Genomic DNA, 26,381 nt, shown 5'->3' on the forward strand with positions numbered 1-26,381 from the left:
TTCTCTTATCACACCCATAATCTAGTACAATGCCTCATATGGGATGTACCTTACCTGACACCTGCAGCAGTTAGAAAGACCTCAAAGGTACCTCACCAAGAGGATAAAGGGTCTCAAATACATGTCATATGCTGCCTGGCTGTAGGCACCCCAGCTGAATGCAGTCACATACTGCCTACACAGAGGCATTGCATGCCTGTTGTAGAAGGCCATGCCCAACACAGGAGTAATGGACATGCTCCAACCCAGAAAACTCAAAGCCATCAGAGCTGTGAGAGTGGGAGATGTCAACCTCAACAAATAATGAAATAGGATGTGCTGGGGGGACAGATACATAATCCAGAGGCTCCCCACACCCTGGACCAGAATCCCACTCCATGTTAGGCAGAGCCCCTCACTGACACTCTTCAACAGGAATCTTGCCAAGTGGATGGATGATTGTAGAGTTACACTGGGGGTCTTCACTGTGTCATGTCCAGACAGAGGCACAGCAAAGCAAATCATAAATGGTCATAATATTCACATAGCAAAGGGTGGCAAAAGCCACACACACTCTGGCTAGGCTAACAAATGCCCTAGGGTGGATAGCCTAGTATGAACCTATGAACCTATGAAGATACAAATTGTACAGGACACTAAGGATAATCCCAAGGCTTTCACAACTGAGGGTAGGAACCGTGTTGGGAATTCACAGATATGCTCTGAATCACACAAATATCACAAACACACACACACATATTGCCAACATACATCCTGACAGGTGCAGTGCAACCCCCCCCAGAATACAGAATATCTATCCCAGCAGACTGCTGGCCCCCTGACATTGCAGATGCTGAGGTAACAGCCAGCATCTACAAAGCAAAACACACAGCAGCAATGGTATGAGATGGTGTCCTGGGCTGAGTGCAACATGGACTCCAAGATGAATGGAATGCCAAATCACACTACTGCTCAATGTCAGCCTTACCACAGAATATGTACCCAAAGAGCAGTGTACAACAACAGTGGTCCTTCTCAACAAAGGTGTTGCCTGAATGGATACTGAAAACTACTACCCCAGAATCCTGAGAAGCTCGGTCTGCACAGCTATGGAAAGGATCAGCATGTACCACAGACATAAAGATATTGGGGACCTACTGACACCGGACCCTACCCAGTGTGGCTTTCTTAAGTGCAGATCCTGCCCTAAACATGTTTGACTCAATTGAAACAGTCATTAAGGTCATTGATGAGGGCAATGTGGTCCACACAGCGTAGCTGGACCTTGCAAAGGCTTCTATACAATACCCTACGTGTTCATTATAGATAAGCTCACCAGCTTAAATATAAACCCCTATGTCAGTAGAGGGGTTGCAAACCAGACCAAGGACAGAACAGACATGGTCAGACATGCTGCAGCCATGTCAGAATACAAACCAGATATAACTGGCATCCCACAAGGCTTGGTCCTGGGATCTCCCTCGTCTGGTATATATGTCCCATAGGTACAGGCAAACATGGAAGGACTGTGTCTGAACATGTTTGCAGAGGACTACAAACTGCTCACCATATATGATCCACCAGCTGACACAAGCATCCCACAAAAGGGCCACATAGAAACAGACAACTGGTGCCATAGCCATGTCAGCAAGCTAATTGCAGAAAAGTGAATAGTCAACCCCCGTGGATATACAGTAAGTGCCCACCAATTACCACATAGGTGTTAACCCATTATGTAGTTAACATGTAATGAGAGACCTGGGGACACAAGGTGATAGATATCCTGCATTCGACAAACATGTGCTGTAGTGTTTACAGAAACATACCATATACCCACCTAATCATGAAGGTTGTCAGATCTAGATAAGGGGAGGTCACTGTGGCTCTGCAGTCATCCTCCATCAGAGGTACAATTGACTACAATAGCCCCTGTGGGATGTACCTCAGCAGACACCTCCATCAACTGTAAAGTCCCCAACAGTACCTCACCAGGAGTATCAAAGAGCTTGCACAGATGCCATGTGTTGCCTGTGTTGCTAGTATCAATAAACATGCTGCACCTTGTACAATCTGAATGGCAGTGAGCTATGCACATGAGAGACCTGAACCCCAGCACTGACTTACATAGGACAAGCTGTACTGCATGATCCATAACACAGAAGCCACCCCCACCCATGAGTGAACTCCCAGTACAGATTACACATAGAGTCACTTATCAATTTTCCTCAATAGGAATCTTGATGAGTGGATGGGAGATGGTAGCTTTATCCTGGGTATCACTGTCATGTCACAGGTAAACAGAGGCACAGTATACTAACCATGACATATGTCATGGCAAACTCCACTTACAATGTGTGTTGAAGGACAAACACACTCTCCAACTAGCATTAGACATGGACTAGGGCACATCGCTAGTGTTTGCAAATGTACACTTATGTTGTGGAATACGCTACCAATGTTGGACAAGCCTGGTTTAAGTAGTTCATATCTGAACAGAATGCAACATGGTCAGATGTACACAACTGGCCCCTAACCAGGCTGTTGTGCTCACTATCGAAATGTAAAGCAGTGATAGCACTAAAGCCCAGGATACTGTCCACCACAGTCAAAGTACTACCAGTACACTATACAGTACTACAGTGTTAGGTCAGTGTTAAAGGATGTTGACAACTGTATGCAAAGTATCCCATGCAAACACTGCAGGCACAGTATAATCCTGTTGTGTTCACACACAAAGCAGTTGTACAGTAACTACACAACATGACACACAACACACAACCATAAACAGGTGATATTTGTTGAAGTTCACACTCATCCACAAATGTGGTGGGCTGCAGAGTTCAACATATGGAATGCTCACACTGGGCATGCTCACACACTTTGATAAATGAGACATATGTCAGACAACATGCCATGGGAAGGCTGAACTGGGCATGCTCACACACTTAGGCCAAATCTCAGTTTAGCAGTTGGACACACATATATGGTATTTTATGTGTTATTCCAGGAACCAACCACATTACAGCAGTCTGCCCAGTGCACACAGTTAAATGACTACAGAGACATACGTGATATAGTGGATCCCTCCCATATGCAAACATCCTCCACAGATGCACAAGTTGTTCATACAAACAGGGAATGCTATGGCAATAAAGATGTGCAAACAGTCTATCAGCAACAAATAATGTGCATTTGACAATTAAACATATGGGTGTAGAGGTCAACACTAGGCTGTTTGCCCTAGGGAATGACAGCTTAGCCAGAGTGTGCTTGGCGTCTGCCTCCCCACAGGAAGCACATTCCCCTTTCTAAACATAGATGATGTCAGCACCCTATAAGTACAGCAGGAGAAAAGAAACCTCCCAGTAATGCAAATAGCGCGCTCTGCTAATGCATCTGTCACAAATGTCATAACATAGCTAGGTAGGGGTTTGAATCCTACAAATGCTCAGTGTGTGAGTGGGGTTGGTGTGTGTGTAAGTCTGTGGGAGAAAAATATCCTTTTTGGCAACTGGGAAAACACACTACAGGATGCACATTCCCCTTTCTAAACACTGATGATGTCAGCACTCTATAAGTATAGCAGGAGAAGGAAAACATCCCATTAATGCGAATGGCACGCTCCACTAATGCGTCCGTCTCAAGGGTCATAACATAGTTAGGTAGGGGTTTGCATCCTGCAAATGGCAAGTGTGTGTGTTTGTCTTAGGGGGATTCGTGTATGTGAGGGAAGTGTCCCTTTTGGCAACTAGGTGAACAGACTACAGGATGCACATTTCCCTTTCTAAACACTGATGATGTCAGCACCCTATAAGTACAGCAAGAGAAGGGAAACTTCCCACTAATGCGAATAGCATGCTCTGCTAATGTGTCCGTTTCGAGTGTCATAACATAGTCAGATAGGGGTTTGAATCCTGCAAATGGCAAGTGTGTGTTTTTGGCTGAGGGGGGTTAGTGTGTGTGAGGAAAATGTCCCTTTTGGCAACTAGGTCAACAGACTACAGGATGCACATTTCCCTTTCTAAACACTGATGATGTCAGCACCCTATAAGTACAGCAAGAAGGGAAACCTTTCAGTAATGTGAATAGTGTGTTCCGCTAATGCGTCCGTCTCAAGTGTCATAACATAGTTAGGTAGGGGTTTGAATCCTGCAAGTGTGTGTGTTTGTCTGAGGGGGGTTAGTGTATGTGAGGGAAGTGTCCCTTTTGGCAACTAGGAGAACAGACTACAGGATGCACATTCCCCTTTCTAAACACCGATGATGTCAGCACTCTATAAGTATAGCAGGAGAAGGAAAAAATCCCAGTAATGCGAATAGCACGCTCTGCTAATGCGTCTGTCTTAAGTGTCCTAACATAATTAGGTAGGGTTTTGCATCCTGCAAGTGTGTGTGTTTGTCTCAGGGGAATTCGTGTGTGTGCAATGGTATGTGAGGGAAATGTCCCTTTTGGCAACTAGGTGAACAGACTACAGGATGCACATTTCCCTTTCTAAACACTGATGATGTCAGCACCCTATAAGTACAGCAAGAGAAGAAAATCTTTCCAGTAATGAAAATAGCACGCTCTGCTAATGTGTCCGTCTCGAGTGTCCTAACATAGTAATATAGGGGTTTGAATCCTGCAAATGGCAAGTGTGTGTGTTTTGGCTGTGGGGGGTTAGTGTGTGTGAGGAAAATGTCCCTTTTTGCAACTAGGTGAACAGACTACAGGATGCACATTTCCCTTTCTAAACACTGATGATGTCCGCACCCTATAAGTACAGCAAGAGAAGGGAAACCTCCCAGTAATGCGAATAGCGTGCTCCGCTAATGCGTCCGTCTCAAGTGTCATAATATAGTTAGGTAGGGGTGTGAATCCTGCAAGTGTGTGTGTTTGTCCGAGGGGGGTTAGTGTGTGTGTGTGCAATTGTATGTGAGGGAAATGTCCCTTTTGGCAACTAGGAGAACAGACTACAGGATGCACATTCCCCTTTCTAAACACCAATGATGTCAGCACTGTATAAGTATAGCAGGAGAAGAAAAGCCTCCCACTAAAGCAAATAGCGCGGTCTGCTAATGTATCCATCTCAAGTGTCATAACATAGTTAGGTAGGGGTTTGAATCCTCCAAATGGCAAGTGTGTGTTCCTCTCTGAGAGGGGTTAGTGTGCGAAAAAAATGTCCCTTTTGGCAACTAGGAGAACAGACTACAGGATGCACATTTCCCTTTCTAAACACTGATGATGTCAGCACCCTATAAGTAAAGCAAGAGAAGAAAAACCTCCCACTAATGCGAGTAGCGCACTCTGCTAATGTGTCTATCTTGAGTGTCATAACATAGTTAAATAGGGGTTTGAATCCTGCAAATGACAAGTGTGTGTTTTTGGCTGGGGGGGGGGTTAGTGTGTGTGAGGAAAATGTCCATTTTGGCAACTAGGAGAACAGACTACAGGATGCACATTTCCCTTTCTAAACACTGTTCAGGTGAAGGCCATGGCTCTGGCACAAGTTGTCTGTTTCTATGATGCCCCTTTGGAAGATGCTTGTGTCGGCTGGAGAGTCGATTATGGTGGCCAGTTCGCAGTCATCTGCATATTTGGTCAGCCACAGTCCGTCCGTGTTGGCCTGTACCTCCAATAAATATATACCAAACAAGAAAGGTCCCAGGACTGAGCCTTGTGGGACACAACTCGTAACTGGTTTGGAGTCTGGCATGGCTCCAGCAATTCTAACCATGTGGGTTCTGTCCTTGAGCCACTGTGTAATCCATCTAGTGACATAGGGGCTTATATTTAAGCTGGTGAGCTTCTCTAGAATGCCCAAGTGGAGTATTGTTGTGAAGGCTTTTGCGAGGTCCAGGTAGGCTGTGTGAACCACCTTCCCCTCGTCAATGGCCTTGGTGACTGTTTCAAAGAAATCAACCAGGTTAAACCTGGTAGTGCTGGTGTGCTCTCAGTAGCCCTGAACCAGGCATCTGTTACTGCACAGATATCGATGTTCTCCATGCCAAGGAGAGTTTGGTGCATGCATCTGGAGGTTTAGACTTCTGGCGTTGGGTAGCATTACTCTTAGTTTCTTATCCCTTGTGATACCTATGAAGGTAGGTCTGTCATTTGAGCCTTGCCTAACATAGGCACTATGGGGGTAGCAAGAGCCTTTGCCAATATCTGAAAGCCCAGGGGTGACAGGTGCAGGCCGTCCCTAGTGAAGCAGGTGGTTCAACAGAAGATGAATATGTGAAGGTGTAGTGCCTGTGATTAGTTAGCAGTAGCATATATGACTGCTCACGTGGACACATGCCAGGTAAGTCATATGCACTGTGTCACAGGCAATGTACATGTGAACAGGACAAACAGTGACATTCTGTCAAGTGGGACATGGACATACACATAGTAAGCTATGCAGATGGCACTAGGAGTCCACAGAAGCTCTATAACTATGCATTGCAGGTGTGATCAGTATTCCAGGGTAATTGCAAGCAAACATGCATGCAAACAAAGCTACAGTAAGCAGGGCTGCATGTAGTCCATTGTACAACAAACAAGCTGTACCACTTCCAGTATGTAACACTGCAAATATGCAGGCACTATGCACATGTACATGGAAATACACGGGTCAGATGGCTAGGGTCCAGTCTCAGCGCACACAAGTGTACAGACCATGTACTGTCAGGATGTACAATAACTGGATGGAAACCCATGTGCTCATACCTGCAGTAATACACATGTCAAATAACAGACACTGAGCCTTCACTCAGTGGTTCCATACTTAGTAGGATGTATGCTACCTGGCCTGCCACCACAGTATCCCTGACATATATGGGGACTCTCCCTCCTGTGACAGTTAGTTTTGTGTGTTGGGGCTGTCTAGCATGGTATGAGATGTGAGCATGCAGTGCTAGGGTGCTCCTGTGTGTCCTGTACCAGTCATGTAGTACTGCACACATATCAACATCCTCAAACATCTGCATTGCAGAGTCCAGTGTGGGCAACATGCCATTTGCAATTTACATGTCCATCATTGCGTATTACTACATTCATTACCTTATCCCCTGTGCTACCTATGTATGTAGCCTTCTGTTGACATCATTACCACCATTATGCCAACATGTGCAGATGATACACTATGGTAATTACCATGGGTGTAGACAACAGTACATGACAATCACACACTTACTGCATCAGGCATGCTGTGATATACCCACAATTAATTCAGCACACAGTACTGTTAACAACATGATACTATTACTGCACATCTATGTGGTCACCCTGTGCATCAGCAACATGTTAACCTGTACCTGCACAGTTGTTACAGATTGCAGGAGGTGGCACAGTTTCATCATATGCACAGGGTGTGAACTTGGTATGCCTGAGTCAGCCACCGATACCACTGATTGACATGTATGTGTATGTGTGTTGGTGAGGGACAGCAGTAGAAGGTGGGGCAATGTTGATGCGGTGTGTGCGTGTATGCGGTAGCTCTAGGTGTTGTCAATTTGCATGTGTGTATGGATGCACACAGTTCCACCTCATGGCTGCCATATACTGGTGTTTGTGGAGAGCCACAGACTGTACCTGCCAGGTCATACAGATCAGTGTCTCTGGCCACCGACATGGTACCTGTGCCTTGCAGGGGTGCTACGGACCGTATCCAGTACCAACCCAGACTGGGTACTGTCATCAGAAGCAGGTGTTCGTTGACTGGACACAGATCCCTGTCGGGCCTGGCCAGAGCCACGTGCACGTGGTCTCCTGGGGCGGTCTGATGACAGCATAGACCCAGCATTGCTGGGGCTGCTGTTGGCACTACGGGGGCGGCCGCGGCCCTGTTGTCATCTGCGACGACTGCCAACTGCTGCTGTTGCTGGCATACGGCCACGTCGATGCCTCAACCGCCCACCATCGCCCTGGCTCATGGACATGTAGTTGTGGAACCGGTCTAATATGTCCCCACAACGTCTGTCTATGACATCGGTGAAATCACGGATGGCAGCCGCAATGTCACGCATACTGTCAGTCATGGCTGTGCGACATGCTGTCAGCTCCCTCAGACCCTGTCTGGTGCACCATTCCATATGTGACTGTGCCTGCATGACAGCCCAAAACATAGCTGAGGTTGTAAGACCTCTGTGGGCACATCTGACAGGGGCAGTACGCCCACGGATGCTCCCACGAGAACCCCAGGACATCTGTCTGTGTGGTACCATCTCTGAGCCATGCCCATGGCTGCTGTGTGGGGAGGCATGTGCCACAGATACCATATTACCCTGGTCAATGCCCACTGTATGCTGTCCATCACCTAGGGACATTGGTGACAAAGGGTGTATTGGCAGGATAACTGTGCGCATTGATGGGGTCGACAGCTGTGTACTGTCAATCGGCTGACCAATGGCGGACCCTGGCATACCTTACTGTGCCATTACACAGATGTCATCATTATCAGTACCCACGGCACCTGATTCAGGTTCCCTGCTACATGACACCAGAGCAGCACCAGAACCTGTGGGAGGGAAACAGGAAACACAGGTTACAATGTCTACACATTACCAGTGATGCACACATGCACACATACACACATGCACACATGCACAGGTGCACACATGCACACATGCACACGTGCACACGTGCACACATGCACACGTGCACACATGCACACATGCACACATGCACACATGTACACATGCACACGTGCACACATGCACAGGTGCACACATGTACACATGCACACATGCACAGGTGTACACATGCACACATGCACACATGCACACATGCACAGGTGCACACATGCACACATGTACACATGCACACGTGCACACATGCACACGTGCACACATGCACAGTGCACAAGTGCACATGCACATGCACACGTGCACACATGCACACATGCACACAGTTTCACACAATTGTACAGTACTCAGTATGCGTGATATCAACACACAGACACAGACACACCTACATGCATACAAAGAGCACTACTATGTGAGCCAAATAGTACTATTACTATCAAAACTATTACAGGAATTGTTAATACACCCTCACCAGCATGGATAGGCTGCATTGCTGTTATACCAGAGGGACCTGCAGACGTGAAGAAACTAATGTCAGTGGGCACAACTGTGCCATTGTTACTGAGTATGAAACAGGTCAGTAGTACAACAGTCGCCTTTCACAGGTCAGCTGCTAATATTGAGGATATCACACCTACACATTAAATACTATGGTGACAGCTACAAACCAAGTACACACCTCACACATGCATTAACTACCAGTGTACACAACAGTCAACTATACATATGGCATATTACCTGCACGTTCACTGTCTTGCTGCTGCATGGCTCCAGCCTCCATCATAATACATGTCTGCTGCTGTTGTTGTTGCTGGTGGACTGGAGCCACTACACTCATGAGTAGTCCCACCAGTCTGGTGAGTGGGGGATGTGTAGCCACCCCACCACCTGTGGCCACCTGTTGCCTGTGGATATCCGATGCACGCTGACGGACATGTCTGATTAAATCACTGCAGTGATGTTGTACCTGCTCATATGTCCTATTATGCGTGCCTATGTCATTTACCCGACGGACAAGGTCTTGCCACAGTGCAGCCCTCTCCTGCTGATTCTGGCTGGTGCGGGAAAAGAGTATTGCATAATCCCGCACCAGGCTCTGGTGTATCTCCTCATCCTCAGCTGTGGAGTAAGTGGGATTCCGCGGGTGGGCCATGTAACTGAGAAAGAAAATAACCTGATATCAGCAGTATATGTCAGCAGAATTTGGCACACATACTACACATGCTACTCGACTGTTATGATACAACATATCTCACATATATAGCATCTGTCTGTCTATTGGTGGATACACATGTAAATGGACAGGTATCAGTGCTCAGCCAGCAACTCTGCAACAGTACCTGGCACACTCCATACGACATACTACCAAACCCCAGCAGTCAGAACACTGATTCAGGTCAAGAGCACCTACTCACTCTGGGGGTTTGTATCTAGGTGCTGTATGGCCTACATCATCAACTACTGTGAGATGACCACACACTGATTGCCCTGGATATACATATCCCACCTCCACCACCAGCATAAACGACTATAGTGAATAACATTACAGATGCAAACTTTACACTTTGTAACAGTGACATGGTATCCTTTCAGCCCACTGGGCCAGTGGCAGATACAACCCACAATGCTGGCCCCTACACAATTGCTTTCTACAGACATCTCCGAGAATGCATGGATCATGCAATCCCATATATGACCAAGACACTCTCCAGAAAGGGACAGCATCCTGTCTGGTGGACCCCAGCCATAGACAGATTGTATTACAGAAGATGGAAGCTACTGCAAGACAGAGTATAATTCCATAAAGGGAGGGCATGTCTGAGCAGCACTAGTAAGGATCTATTTTCCATCATACAAACATCCATGGGCAACTTTGAGAGGGAAATCAAGAGGGACACTACAGATAACCAGAAGGCCTTCTTCAGTTATGTTAGCAACCTGGTCAGGATCCATCCTCTATGCCCATAGTTAGTACACAACAACAAATATTTCACTGACACCACAGATATTGACAACATTGTGGCAGACAGGTTCAGTGCAGGTGTCACCCTGCCCTCTCCCCCAAAATAAGACATAGTTATCCCAGCTGACTGTAACCTCCCTGTCATCACAGATGTCCAGGTGAGAGCCACCCTCAGGACAGCAGAATACACAACATGAATGGGACCTGATGGTATCCCCAGTTGCATGCTACATAAACTCTGACAGGAGCTAAACACACATATAGAAGTGATATGTAACACTAGCCTGACTACAGGATATGTACCTGTACACTGGCGCACAGCAGCAGTGGTTCCACTCCACGAAGGAGGCACCTCAACATACCAATACAATACAACACAATACATTACATTACAATACAATACTATACAATATGCTATTGACCCTGGGACTCCAGCAGCGTACTGTTCTGCTACCCTGACCATTGTGACACGTGGTGTGATGGTACCTGTTGCTGTCACACAGTTACACAGGGTGACTCATATGGCATATTACCTATCTGACTAACATTCAGCAGGGGTATGTGTGACATGTACTCATGGGGAGTCTTGCTTCTTAACACTGTGTGGTTTATTGCAGGGTATGTCTTATCTGTGGGTAGGAACTTTTACCTCCACATGTGCACTCTATTGCAGTGGCACGAACGACACACAGCAGTCATTTAGGTTGTGGATGGTGTGAGGTGTTACTATGGTTGTTGGACATCTGTCATGGGTGTGACTTACATATGTAAATCCGGGAGTGGTAACCTCTATGTGGGTAGTATATGTGTACTCTGTGGTGTTGTCAGTCACTGTGCACTGGTAATGTGTTTGAGTGCATTGTCATAGTGTTGTACATGTCACTGTGTCCTTCTCTATATCTGTAGCTGTCATGTGAGGTCCATACCATGGCATCCATTATGTGGTGTGGAGGGGTACACCGACCTACATGTCCATAGCTGACACACCATGTTCGTTGACACATACCATGTGCAGGTATTCCAGGGATAGTGTGCCACTGTGAATATCATTGGGGCCACTATTGTACACATTTATGACCCTGTTCACCCCTGACACATGCAGTGGTGGGCAGCCAATCACATATCTGGTGGTTACTGGTGTAGGTGATTTGGAATGTGGTATGGTACTCCGGTTTTGACACTGGTGTTCACTCCATGCCTTTGTCACCAGGCACCTGTTGCAATACATCTGTACACATGTGCCTCACTCAGAATTTATATACATCTCTCTCTCTCTATATATATATATATATATATATATATAGATATATCTATATGTATATATATATATATATATATATATATATATATATATATATGTCTGTATACATATACACATATATATACTGATGTACATATATTGCTATAGATGTGGAGAGGGGGGGGACACAGAGGGGTGAGAGTGACAGAGGGGGTGGGACAGGGTGTGTTGAAGGTCGTCATATACAGTCATACCTGAAGATAGTCAGATCAGTCTGTCTATGTATATGTATCTACATAAATCTATATCTGTATGTGTGCATTACATATATATGTTTGTACAATATTCTATCTACATCTGTCTATGTATTCCTACATCTCTCTCTCTCTATGTATGTATACATATATGCATGTCATATATATATATATATATATATATATATATATATATATATATATATATCTACACATACATATGTTGACATACATACGTATCCATATGATAGACAGGTATATCAACATAGCCACACAACTCCACCACTGGCACTAGAAAGACGAATAGCCACCTGTATTTAACATTTTCGTTCCTTTAATAAAACTGAACTTCATCAGAAATGCACCCAACGTTTTCTAATGATCATATATAATGATGTCAAGTAAGTCACACGTATAAAAGGACCAACCCACATTCAAACTTCATTAATTCAAATATTAAATACATTTTCACGTTATAGTGTCATTGCACATACTTATTATAAATTACTATAACATTGTATGTATATCAGCTTATAAAAAATATATGTATATATTACAGCAACGATCCCAATGAATTTAAAATTTGGATCTTAATAAAAAACATTTGATGTTGATCACATCATTTAAGCCTGGTGGCTCATCTGCTTTTAACCTAATCTGCCAGATAGCTTCCCTACATTCTAAATGTACTTTGAAATCACCACTAAAAAGTGTATCGTCTACTCTTTCTAAAATGGAAAAAGTGAATTTTTTAAAGAAAGGACAAACTATAGAATGCTTAGCCAGAGCATTTGATGTATCTCTCTTTTTGATGGCTAAATTGTGCTCATATATTCGCTTGTTTAAAGTCCTTGTAGTTTTTCCTATATAAAAATGTGCACATGTTGCACATTGTGCCATGTAAACTATGTTGTTGCTTTTACATGTGTAATGCCCATTCACTTTTATTTCCCTTTTCAAATGTTTCAAATAAATACTAGACGTACCACTTATAAATCTGCACTGTTTGCAAGTGTTACAAGGGAAAGTACCCACCAAAGAATTTGATTGTCCAAAAGTACTTCTATCTCCCTTTTCTAAAATCATTTTGATATTAGTAACTTTTTTGTATGTAAACAATGGACAATTTCCAATTACTTTGGCTAGGTCGTGATTGCCTAACACAATTTTCCAGTTATTCAGTACTATGCCCCTAATAATGTCCATTTCATTCATAATAGGTAGAGGAAATGATAAAACAAAATTCTTAACCACTACTGAGCTCTTGTTTGAAATGTCACTTGGCAATTTACCTCTTAAAATTGGCCTGGCTTTGTTCTCTCTTAAATGCTTAACCTCTTTTATAATATAATCAAGCCAATCTGTATCATAACCTCTCTGAACAAAAAAGTGTTTTAGGTCAAAAATTTCTTGATAAAATATACTATCTTGACTAGTCAACCTACTAAGTCGAATAAACTGACCTTTAACTACTCCCCTCTTCATATGGTAGGGGTGCACACTTTCCTGATGTAAGTACTGATTAACAAATGTAGGTTTTCTGAAAATGCTACTTTGAAAGCCACTATCTAAATCACCAATTGTCAAATGTAAATCCAAAAAATTAATAGATTTACCAAACTCACCCAAAGTGAATTTTAAAAAATCTGTTGTGGCATTTAACATTTCCAAAAAATTATAGAAAGAGTTTTGATCACCTTTCCATAAAAACACTAAATCATCTATGTATCTTCTATAAAATAAAATGTTCCCTGTTTCAAAATGTCCTACCAGGTACTTGTTTTCCCAAGATGACATGACCACATTTGCAAAACTTGGTGCCACTCGTGACCCCGTCCTTTTATACATGTGACTTACTTGACATCATTATATATGATCATTAGAAAGCGTTGGGTGCATTTCTGATGAAGTTCAGTTTTATTAAAGGAACGAAAACGTTAAATACAGGTGGCTATTCGTCTTTCTAGTGCCAGTGGTGGAGTTGTGTGGTTATCTAGTTTCGTTTGTCTTGAGGTATATCAACATGTTTGTCTACCATACTGTATACATACACTGACATACTGCTAAACATACATAACTGTGGAACCTACTTTGTACATGGCACTACAACCTACAATCAACCAACATTGATATGTGCACATAGATGCTCTCACATACAAATGTATGTACAGCCTTCACTGATAGTTGCTGTATGTCCCCTGCCCTTTACACATCTTCATATACATATGGATACAGACCAATGACACATATGGAGGGTTCACAGTATGTAGACCTTTATAGTATTACTTTACATTACCTGTGTTTATCACAGCTGCTTGTGTTGCTGTCTGGTTCTCTGTCCTGCTGCTCCACTTCCCAGTTGTCAGCTTTCAGGTGGCTGTTGCTGAACAATTTGTTTGTGTCTGCTTAATTGCAATTTTCTCTGTCTCTGTCTCTCTCTCTCTGTCTGTCTGTCTCTCACGTCCTTCTCAGGGTGCAATGAAAGTATTGCATGTGTGGACTGGGAGTACAGCATACTTTTGAGGTATCTGCATATGCCCATGTGATGGCCTCTGCACCAATTGTTAGCCAGCATTTGCTAATTGCATGCAGCCAGTTGTGTACTGATTGCAGTTCTCACTGTGATTTCAGAACAGTGCTATAAAAAGGTATGTGAGATAGGCATAGCCCTTTCAGATTTTAAGGGCAGGGACCATGCTATTATGCTGTGGACAATGTTCTGTGAGTGTAAAGGTTGGTATCTCTCTCATATTTCCAGGTGTGTTGTAGATTAACATTCCTCCATTCATTTCTCCAGTTTCCTGTACTAACTGTGTATGTACACTGACCCTACAACTACTACTACTGTTAATGTGTGTGTGTGTGCTTTCCTTTCACTTTTGCTTGCACTTTGTTGCTAAGGCTTCAATATTTGCCCTTTACAGTCACTACTTGTATGCCTGCTAGGTGTCCTGACTGTAGTGTGCTGCTGTAGCTTTCCTATTTTCCATGTACATTCACACCTTGGAATGCTTGCTATATCTGCTAGGGTGTTACAGCATGCAGTGTGGTCTGGCCATGGTGTGGGCCTTGACATCTATTAGGGTATTTGAGTATGCTGCTGAGCAGGCCCCAGAGACTTTCAGGTTCATCTGTTATCTGCCTCATGGAATGGTACATATCAGTGGGGTACACCCATTAAAATGTCTGGTATGCTGCAGTTGTGACTGTGGGTTAGCATGAGCATATGTATTACTACACTTTTCTGCCATGCAAGTGGTGAATACTTTCAGGACTCCATAGTTACCATTGCATGTGTTACACCTTTCTGCCTACTGTTTGTACATTTCACATGGAGTCTGTGGGGCATCCCTGTAAATCATTCACTGTTGCTATGTCTAGGCTCTTAACTATTCAAATATGGTGGTGTCAGACCCGTCATGTGTACAGATATTTTCAGGTTGTCCACATTTCTGCCTCATATTTTGGTCAATATCTCATGCACACCTTTTTCTGGGAAATCACTCTGGGCTCAAGTCAGAATATGGTGACAAACATTCAAGTTTCAGACTTCATACCCTTCCAAACATCCCACAAAATGCAGACCCTGTTACTCTCTGAATTGTCTGCATTTGTTTTAACATTATTTATAATGTGTCCCTGGTTTGGGGCCTTTGATCCACATATTTTATTACTTGGTCCAGATGTGTTCCTGTAAGAGGTTGTGGGGTATGGGCAGTGATTATCCTGCTGTGAGTATGTGTGTGGCTTGCAAGGTGCTATAGTGACATTATTACCTACTAGCTACCAACTAGCATGGCTGTTTCTGTTCACACACTACTATTATGGAAATCCACTAGTTTTGATAGTAATTCTAAATGGCATGCTTTGTGTACTACACATCTATATTCCCTTTACATTCATTCCTACTATTACATGATATATTTATTTTAGCACAATGTTCTTGTATAAGATTCATGGCTTAGTGGTAAGTCATGCAGACTACTGTTTCCAAGGTCCTGCGTTTGGGACTGCCAGTGGGATTTTATTTTGCTTCTGAACTGACTACAAGACCTGTCAATCAAAGTGACTAAGGCACTTTTAAGCAGTTGTAACCGGTTAGCGCTGGTTTGCAGAGCTCACATGCGCACTGGCGTTTAGCTCTGCGCACACAAGCGCACACCCGCTTACAACCGCTTAAACGTGCTTACTCTTGCGCACACCCGTGCTATTTTCTTTGAAAGAAAAGAAAATGGGGAGACAGGAAAGTGGTGAAAAAGGGGTCACAAAGAGGGTAAGACAGTAGGGAAACAAGCTTGGGATGTGCAGGAGGGATGTAGGTAAGGCCCATAGCTGCCCATTTCTTCATCAGCAACAGCTGTGGATATGTATGTAATTTGGTGTGACATTTGAAACCTTCCACCCCTGAGAGAGGTGTCAGGACAACAATAATACTTTTTGTACAGCCAATTGTAATTGATAGGTTCCATGTCCAGCAGACATGTGTGCGGAATGGGCAGCTATGTATGGGGCATAATTTTTTTGTGGGTACAGAGTGCCCTTTTTTTTTTTTTTTTCAGGTGAGAGTGGTATGTCAGGTGAAGGAATTCAGTACAGCTGGGGAGGTAGGTTGGGTAGGTAAACAGACAAGACAAACAAGACGCATACAGGGGCAGTGTATGACATGTGTGAGGGGGTTACACAATTGACGGGGACGGAGGTTTGGATATTCAGAGCCCATGAGCCCACAGATGGCAACAGTGGAACTGATATCCTCACCCATAGGCAGTTGCCACTGTTCCTTCACTGCCCAGGATGGGGCTGTGCTGGGGGCTGTGTAGGCGGGGCAACAGGCATGCCCGTTAGTTGCGCCACCTGTGCCTCGAGCTGGCGTAGGGGCTCGAGAACAGAGTCCCGAATCTCCCTACGCACCACAATCCGGACGCTATGGAGGGTGAGTGGTGGTTCTCCTCCGGCCACACTTGCAGAGGGGGGGCAAGCCCCATCCCCTGCAGCGCTTCCACCTGGAGGTGGCACAGGGCCACCGGAGAAGGGTCCGGACTTGGCACTAGTGCCAGGTGCACTCGCCAGCTGAGGTGGGAGAGGTGGGTCCGCTGGAACCCGCCTTCCCTGTCATCCTATGTTTTGTATTATGTCATGACAGTTTGGGTTAGTGACATATAATACCATTCACAATTAGTTGTAACAGCATGCATTAAGTATTCCCATTAACCAAACACCCAGATATTCACACCATTGAACAGCGTGCATAACACATGCATAATTTGAACAGAAATACACAGTCCAACAACATGCAGGGTTAATTGATGGCAACAGGCCATCAGGTGTGGATGTATGAACAGGGCAGATGCATCAACGGACGTGCAAATATATATGACCCAACAGGACAAACGTCCAGGGGTGTTAATTGTGATTGCACATACCATTTTCACGTGGAATGGGTTATATGTGGTTATAGGGTGGGGTAAAGAAAGTAATATTAACACCTTTGAATAACAATACATATGCTGTACATTTCTAAGAGCTACAGTTATATACACACTACTGTTCTGACTACAGTTTCCTATATGATAACTATTTCAACTTGGTGATAGGACTGTTACTGCAACATCATTATACATTTTATGGTTCTTCATACACATTCATATCTAGCTTTGTCCAGCTACATCATCCTGCTACATTTGCTTTATATAGCTGTAGACAAGTGTGGATGTTTGGTATATCAGACAATCATCCTATCTGCATATTGCAGACTGAGAGCAACATATCCAGATTTTGGGATACACATTCCAGATGCAGCAATACTTTGAACAGATTTAGCTGTTTGGTTTTGAATCTCACATGCATTTCATTCTGTCTCGACTGCAGTATACTTTATTCAGGGGTTATTACTACTGTATTGCTGGATTTGTGACACTTTGTCACACTCTCTCACTTGCTTTCATTTTACTATTCAGGATGGTACTTACTTCTAGGCTTTATTGACATGTTTTACCTGTAGTTATTACAATCCTTTCCAGCAGTCTCACTTCTGTCATGTTTCAGTATTTCCACAGGGATATATTTCACACATGTGATTTCATCATCTTCTGTAGCTATACTTTTCAGCCTGCTGCAGGTTGTGTACTATTTTCTTACAGGTAGGGCATTTTTATTTCAGAATATATGTCAGACAGTTTCATTTTTCGGTTTAACTTACAGGCTGAAACACACTTTTGTAATCAAGCAATACTTGCATACACTTTCACACTGTTACTTGCAGATTTTATTCCTTACTGACTACACTGCACTCTTTTGCTGACTGTCATACTTTTATATTTCTTTACAGTTACTGGTAGTGGATTACTGACCTGCCTGGTGGCGCAACCGCACCAGCCTATCGCCATAGGCTCTGCGGTTCGCAGAACGGACACCTGCAGCTGTAATATAAATGAAGTAATATTGGAATACACATCTCCATAATATCAGCTAGTTTAATTTCTTACATACATAATTAAATGTTACTTACTCAGTAGTGGGGCGTTGGGTGTTTGCCGGGCCCCCTGGATCCAAAGGTACAGTTGGTCCTGCTTGCGTCTCTTCAGGTCCACATGGTGGTGACGGACCTGCTCACCAGTCCTTGGAATCCCTGTGGCACTGGTGAGATCATGAGCCAACCGGTCCCACGCCTCGGCTCTGTATGCTCCCCAGAGGACCTGGCCCTGCATGAGTTGGGCCTCATGATTATGGACTAGGAGCCAGACCATGTACCTGGACTCCTCAACACCCCACCTCTGTGCTCGAAAGCAACTACCCTCTCCTACTCCTGTCATTCTGCCTGCAGGTCAGTTCTACAATCAATTATGCTGTGTATTCCCACCTATGGGGCTTATATAGTCCATTTTTCCCGCACATATCTGTGATTGGCCATTTTGGAATTGTATCAACTTCAGTAAACCTGCATTGTCATGCTCCAGTTTGTATTCATTCCTATATATTAGCTATTATTGCATTTAAAGGTACTGCTGTCATGGCTTAGTGGTTCTGTACCTTGACTATGGTGTATAGTATCCTGGGTTCAAACCTGGCCATTGCTTTTTATTTTTCATGACTGTCTAGACATGCTGAGGGGTGTGTCTGTGTAAAGGCAGTTTTGATACGGCTTGCTCAACGTTGCCCGTAACTTAGCTTGTTTGCGCGGTGCGCAGCTCCGCACAAATGGGATACGGAGGTTTAAGCCTCATTTGGCTATCGGCATGCATATTACGCTCAGCTCAGTTAGGGGCACATAGATTTAGCATGTTAGACCACTGCTCAGCTACGGGCACTCATTTTGCACCAGTTAAACCACTGCTCATCTACGGGCAGATGCACTCACTCTGTTAAACTGTAGCTCAGCTATGAGCACTCTGTTAAACTGTAGCTCAGCTATGAGCACATCTGGCATTTTTTATTCTTTTTGTTACCTCACATTTCTTCAATATAAATGGGCTATTTCATTACATTTTACATAAATTGTGGTTTTATGTGTACATATTTGTCAGGGACTTGTTAACTGCTTATTTTGCAAAAAAAAAAAAAGAATTGGTGGTGTGGGGGCTCAAACCATGAATGCCTGCTCTTCAGCCAACATCTCTACCGCTACGCTATTGCTTCCTGGCTTATTTTGCATATTTAGTTCTTATATGCTTTCCCACTGACTGCTAACTGTAGCTGCATACAGACACGCCCACGCAAACGAGCGCACTCACGGTTAAACATCTTTGCAATTTAAAAAAATATAACATGTTCATTTATATATTTTATGTTCATAGTCTGTGGGGGCATGTGTTGTGTTGTGTTTATTCACATTTCCATGGACTCTGTTGTGGGTTTTTACTTTGGGCACTTTTACACTTCTGGGGGCATGTTAGACTTAGGTGTGATTCAGCATGCTTTCATGAATATGCAAAGCATGCTGACATCACTCCGTTTAACTGCAGCCTCCGTGTAAGAGTTATAACTCTTACACGGAGGCTTCATGAATCCTTGTCACTGTCTAGTCCCTCACTATTTCATCACTGATTGCAAATTCAACCAGTTTATATTTATACATTTATACAATGTTAATAAACTAGTGTCATGTCAGGCAATCACTGCTTACATTTGACTTTCAGTAGCTTGCCATTTTTAAGCATGTAAATCCATATTTCACAAAAAATATTACATCCAGTGTTAATCTCAAGTTGGATGTAACATTGCTATTTTTAAATAAAGCAGTTAAGCACACAAGATAACTATGTACAATATAATTTGAGAGGAACTAAATAGTAACCAAACTTTTATTTTCACTACATTACAAATCTTAATAATTGGACCAGTGACTTCAGACCTTGTAGTGCAGACTACTTTAAGGTCTTAACTAGTGACCATATTGTTTTATTTTACCTGTATTATAAATCTTAATTGTACTGCAGTCTAATTTATTGGCTATACATTTTAGATCCTTTGCTTTGTGTCAAACCTCCTCTTTTAGCTTGGTTTCCATTACAGAATCTAATACAGCCCGTTTTGTTACTCTGAAGTTCTGTTTCTGATCTGTAGTAGTTCTCAGTTCTATATTTTTAATCTCTGTAATCAACTTGTTAACCTCTCTCTTTCTGATGGTTTGTCTTTGGTTTTCCATCTTCTAGTTATAGATTTCTTTGCCAATATCACCACTAAAGCTAGCAACGCTTTCACCTTTTTCGCACATTTCAATTTACACCAGCTTAATAGAAACATATCTTTACTGAAGTTAAATTATTTTCCAGGTATAAGACTGCATATTATTCAATTCATTGTTGGAATGACGCAACTCCATACATTTCCAAAATATATGATGCCAAGAATTTTTTTCTGCCATCTCATCCCCAACATATGTCTCTAATCTGCAGGGACATTTTTTTCCAAGTCTTGTAGTGACATATAAAATATTAGTGAAAACATTTCTATACAAAAATCCTAAATGTTCTTGATTTAGTGTTGTCTGTTGTATCTAGGGTTAAAACATATTCCATCCACCGATCATGTGTAGTATCTTTATTTTCTTTAATTGCTCACACCATGCTATCTTTTCTTTTATCTTGCATTGTCTTCTTAAATCTAATATTGCCTGACATGCTGTACTTACTATGCTTTTCTAGTTTGCCATTTCTGCTCTGGTGTTAATTATAAAATCTACTATTTTTGGTTTGACAAATTTACTTCCCAATTTCTGCACATCTTCCTTAAACTCTAACATTAGACCTCTATAATGTAAGCTGAACTGAATTCAATAATCCAAAAGTTTGCCTAGGTTCATCCCGGTTTATTAACTTGTCACCTTTTAGTATCTGCTTCCAAAGTCTCGGTTCTTTGTTCTTTCTTTTCCAAATGTTCATTACATTTTCTTATGTATCTTTATTACTGTACTTATAACCTGGTGGTACTATTCTATTTTTTTCAAGGTCTTACTTCTTTTAATGTAAGGATTTTTCTGTAATACTAAGTATTATCACTATTTGTTAACTGTAATGCAGCAGAACTTCTCAAAAAATCATCACATTCAGGAAGGATAAAGCAAAACTTTACATCAAACCAGAGACACTTGAGAGGCATGGACATAAAGCTGCCCTTGGATTCTTGGTTTTCGATCACATCATGTGCATACCTCTCAAGTGTACCTCATTATGAGGAACGTACCTCATTTGGGGTCTTAAAAAGTTCATGTTCTTCGAAGTTCCACATTGAAAGAGTCTGTCACACATTCAGTGTTAGGAATTTTTTTAAGTGAAATCCATGGTAAATAGAAATTAATCATATTAATCCATTAAAAGATCTTCTTTATAAGTAAAACCAACATATTTTAACCATCCTGTGACCCTCCTAGTTTAAGTTGTTAGTAAGCCATTAGTATGTGTTCCACATTTTGCCCACTTGTTCCACATTATGAAGGCGGGTGTTCCTCATTTTGGAGATGGAAGGTTGAGAGCTATGATCATGTGAGCCAGATGTGATGTTTGTGTAGTTTTCCACTTAGGAAATATTACTACTCACCTTTATATCTCTGCATACAGCATCACAACTTTCAGACACATCAAATGAACTCTGTCTCTATTTATTGCTTACATTTTATTTTTTAACAGGAGGCCATTTTATAAACATTAACACACTTCACACGCGGATTACAGACATCTGTAAAACAGCATGTTTAGGTATACCGCTCAGCCTCTGTGCATTAAAAATCATAGCACTGGATTGGCATGTAGAAATCAAAGCATATGGTTATTAATAAGATGATCATTTTTTATATTTTTTCAAAAGACAAATACCTTAACTTGCTGGGCCTCACATAGCTAGTGATAATGAATCTATGCATAAGCTCATTTCAGAAATTTAGAAAGATGTTTACTCTTAATAAAGATTAACCTTATTGAAAAGATAGTAAATCTAGAAGGAGTAAGACTAAATACAGTTCTCAGTCTCAACCTTCTATCTCCAGAATGTGGGGCACTATCTGTTATAATGTGGAACAAAGAGGCAAAATGTGGAACAATTACTAACAACTTCAACTAGGAAGTTCACATAATGGTCAAAATGTGTTTCTTTATAATTATATAAACTATTTTGATGAATCAGTAGGATTCAGTACTGTTTACCATGGCTATCAGATAAAAATTATGACAGGACTCTATGCGGAACAATGAGAAATGTTACTATGGTGCAGAGGATAGTGTTATTGCCTCACAACAGTAGGTTCCTTGGTTCAGTTATTGGCTGGGGTGCCTTCTTTGCGGAGTCTGCATGGCCTTCCTGTGTTCATGTGGGTTTCTTCCCATATTCCAAAGACATGCAATAGGTAGACTGGACGCTAACTTGGTCATAGGTGTGAGTGTGTGTGCGAGTGTGTGGTGTTGAAGAAGTACAGCAGCAGGACTAGCCACCCAGCAATGCAATCCTTGGCAATGGATGATTGTCACGGTTGAAGTGAGACTTCTGTGCAAAAATGGAAAAAGGGGTTGTGGATGCTTTTAAAGACTCAGAATGAGAAACATTCCTCCTAATAAAATACACTTTCATACCTCTCAAACTTTTAGTGCTAGAAATCTGGACAAAACATAAAATATTAGGTGGACAAATAACCCCAAAATAGGGGCAATTTTGAAATGTTGCTCTGATAAACTCAGAAAGCTGCTAGAATAATATGATTTGTGTTCGCATGCATTTCCTGAAGGATATGAAGTCTGAAACCCAAAAGTATGTCATTATTTAATGACTTCACTTCTCAGTAATTTGTCAGAAAACCACTCATTTCATGCGAAACAGACTAAAAATATGAGGCAAAAATATGGACATTTTCTGCAAATCTGCACAGTTGACATGTTTGTACACTATAGTGGTATGAATATGTGGACCGACTTCTTATCTGTGCTTAAATCATAGCAGCTGAGAAGTATACATTCTGGTGTAGGGTTGCCACCTGTCCCTCTTTTCATATGACAGTCCCTGTTAGGATTACCACCTGCCCCTCTTTTTGAGGAACAGTCCCACATTGAGCAGTTGTGTCCTGTGGGAAAAAAAAACCTAAAAAAGGCAACTCTCCTGAGATTTTAAGAAAAAATATATTTCTTAAGTTTTCTTTAACAGTGACATAAAGCAGTTATTTGTATCTGAAACACAAATATTATATTAAATAGCATAAGCAATACAAATTTAAGCTTTTATTTTGACAAAAAGTGAAGCTCTGTCCTTTGCACTGGCCATGTGTATGTTTTGCCTAGCAAAATCTAACATTTCTAAAAAAAACTGTCCCCACGTTGGGCATTTGAAAAGGTGGCAACCCTAGTCCCTGTTTATGCAGTTGCGTCCACCAAAAGCATGCAAAATGACAAATGTCCTGAGATAAGATTTTAGGACAAAAATATTTCCAACGATTCCCTGTAATAGTTGCTTAAGACAAAAGTTGTATACCTGAATTACCACAATATTATATAAAGCAACAAAAAAAACCCCTCAGATTTTATAAAATCGAGTTTTTGGTTTGGCAAGAAAGTGAAGTTCAGCATTTTGCACCACTTGCGGATGTAATGTCCCACTGTAGGTAGCTGTAAAGGTGACAGCCCTATTCAGAAGCAGCACGTAGGAAGTGCGTTCTCATCAGATTTATAGTCCACACCTCGTTGTAACCCGTTTATGGTTTCCCAGAAAGGCTCTCCGCCTTTTCTGCTTGTTTGAACTCGGCAACAGCTGTGTCTCGGACGAAGCCCCGCCTCGTTACCTGACGTAGGATGTTCAACACGCACCTGCTAGGAAACACAAAGCAGGCAAACAGAAAGCAAACTCTGAAACTGGATTATGAGTTTAAACTCTGAATCAAGAGGTTGAAAGCTGGTTTATGGAGGATATGGATGGAGTACTAACGATGTGACGCGCATGTTCTTTTTATTTTAACATTGTTTACGGACTTTAACGTATAGCGCAACTTCTGCTATTGTTAAGTTAGCAGGATAAAGTCCAGGTTCCAAAAGGGCAGGATGCGGTGTGCCTGGTACTATTTACTCCTTGCTGTCTAACTTTTGTCCATCCTCTATTTGAAAGGCCGAAGTGTCTTTCGATAGTTGATTTTTGAGTTCTTATTTTTTATTGAATGCGACCCCACTGGGGATTAGGAAGTTGTACTCGCACGTTTAGGAGAACGGTCTTAACCTCTTATTTTCAAGTAAGTGGCATGATAAGAATTTTAAATGTAAAAGTGAAGGAAAGTAGGCTATCCTGGATGAGTCAGCATGGTGACTATAAAGATTCGTTTTTGTGGGTCAGCGTGAGGAATATTATGACACATTTTTTTGGCTATTTTTTGTCAGTGACCAAAACGCGGTGCCAGTTGTTCCGCATTGGAGGGAGCTGAACTCTGTGTCTTGTTTTTCAGGGGGTATTTACACCACTATTTATTTTTGTAGATAGTAGGTTTAGGAATGGTACACGATTGGTCAGGGGTCCTGTTTAGGGCATGTTCTTCAAGGGACTAATTGCGGCACTAGCATAGTCTGCCTGTCCACGCAACAGTTGGGCATTATTTTCTGAGTAGCTTGTAGTAACGTCATGAAGTGAGTAGATTAAGTTTATATGACTGGATACTGGCTTAGAAGATTGTAGACCACCTGCTTAGAAATGGAGCCTTACTTGTCAGAAGATAAGACTTGAGGGGGAGAAGCATGAAGTCATATGTGCGATCTGTGTGACTATATGACAGCATCTGTTAGCTTGTATGAAATTATGAAGAAAATAAAAATGTTTACATTAATTGCCTGTTTTAACAATACCCAAAAATTGATATGTCCTTTTGTTAGGAATTTCTGTTTTGTACCCACACACCGTATAATGTACATTTTTTTAAAAGCTGGGTAATGTGACAGTACACATTGCAAATATTGTACCCTAGGAACTAAGAAATGTATGCATCATTTTCAGCTGCTCCTCTGTACAGTCAGAAAAAATGTTTTAGAGGAACGTTTGTGTGTTTGTAAACATGTTGTGTTGAGCTGCATTGTGACTGTTGGGAGTTATTGACATTCTGTCATTTATGATCTATATGTTTCTGAGAGGTGCTAAAGAAAATGGCACTCCTCTGAGTAGACAGATTGTCTGGTTACACCTGTGCCTACTAAAGTTGACTTCCGCACTACCTACTAGAGGTATCACTTTAGGCACTGCAGTTGAGACTTGTTTGATTTTTTTTTTTGTATTTGTTATATTTACAGCTTTTAGCATACGTTTCACAATGTTTTTAAATTTTACAAACTAGTTAAATGTGTTTGCAGTTCCTTTAAAATGTGGTTACTCTACTACTGTGTAATTAAAGTTTTCATAAGTAATAGCTGCATTTTAAACCTGTACGAAACAACTGCTGTCTGGGTACTTTGCTACACAGAATTTCTTTTTACAGCATAAAATGAACAAGCAAGAGTAGTTGGCATTGCAGCCATTTTTCATCTGATTTGTGTTTTTATATATGGAAGTATAAAGTGGAGCTTTCGATGATATTAAAAATGCAGGCTTGAATCTGTGATCAGATGCTGTTCTTTGGTTTATCTTTTGCTAGTATTGCTGTAAGTGTAGGTGACATTCTGAAAGGTGTTAAGTTTGCTATTTATGTATAGGGGGAAAAAAAACCCAAAAACAGAGAGAGTCCTTTGTAGAGTTTTTGAAGTTTAGAACAATCTTGGACATGTTTTAAGTGATAGTGGTACCACCACCCACATTGTCTGTTTTCATCCAAGAAGTAAATAATGTGTTTGAATACATTTGTCTTAAAACTCTTGCGATCCCATGCGTTACAGAAATGTGCGTGGATTAGACAGTGATGTGATGAGATTTATTGTCTTATTCTACCATAAGCATGTCATTAATTGCCACGTGGG

At 42.1% G+C, this 26,381-nt stretch overlaps 1 protein-coding gene across 2 annotated transcripts in view; it reads left to right on the forward strand.

The window, feature by feature from the left end:
- Window positions 1–24,234: 24,234 nt before the first annotated feature.
- The window catches only part of PHLDB3 (pleckstrin homology like domain family B member 3), a 647,234-nt gene continuing 645,087 nt past the window's right edge, over window positions 24,235–26,381 (forward strand). The window contains exon 1 of one of the 2 annotated variants that reach the window (XM_044080540.1): window positions 24,235–24,679. The gene's annotated coding sequence lies outside the window, so the exon portion shown is untranslated. The remainder of the gene's footprint in view (window positions 24,680–26,381) is intronic. The other variant, XM_044080538.1, reaches the window with a different exon arrangement.

This window comes from Protopterus annectens, chromosome 8.part0, assembly GCF_019279795.1.
Source record: "Protopterus annectens isolate FY-2018-M chromosome 8.part0, PAN1.0, whole genome shotgun sequence".
NCBI classification, from domain to species: Eukaryota; Metazoa; Chordata; order Ceratodontiformes; family Protopteridae; genus Protopterus; species Protopterus annectens.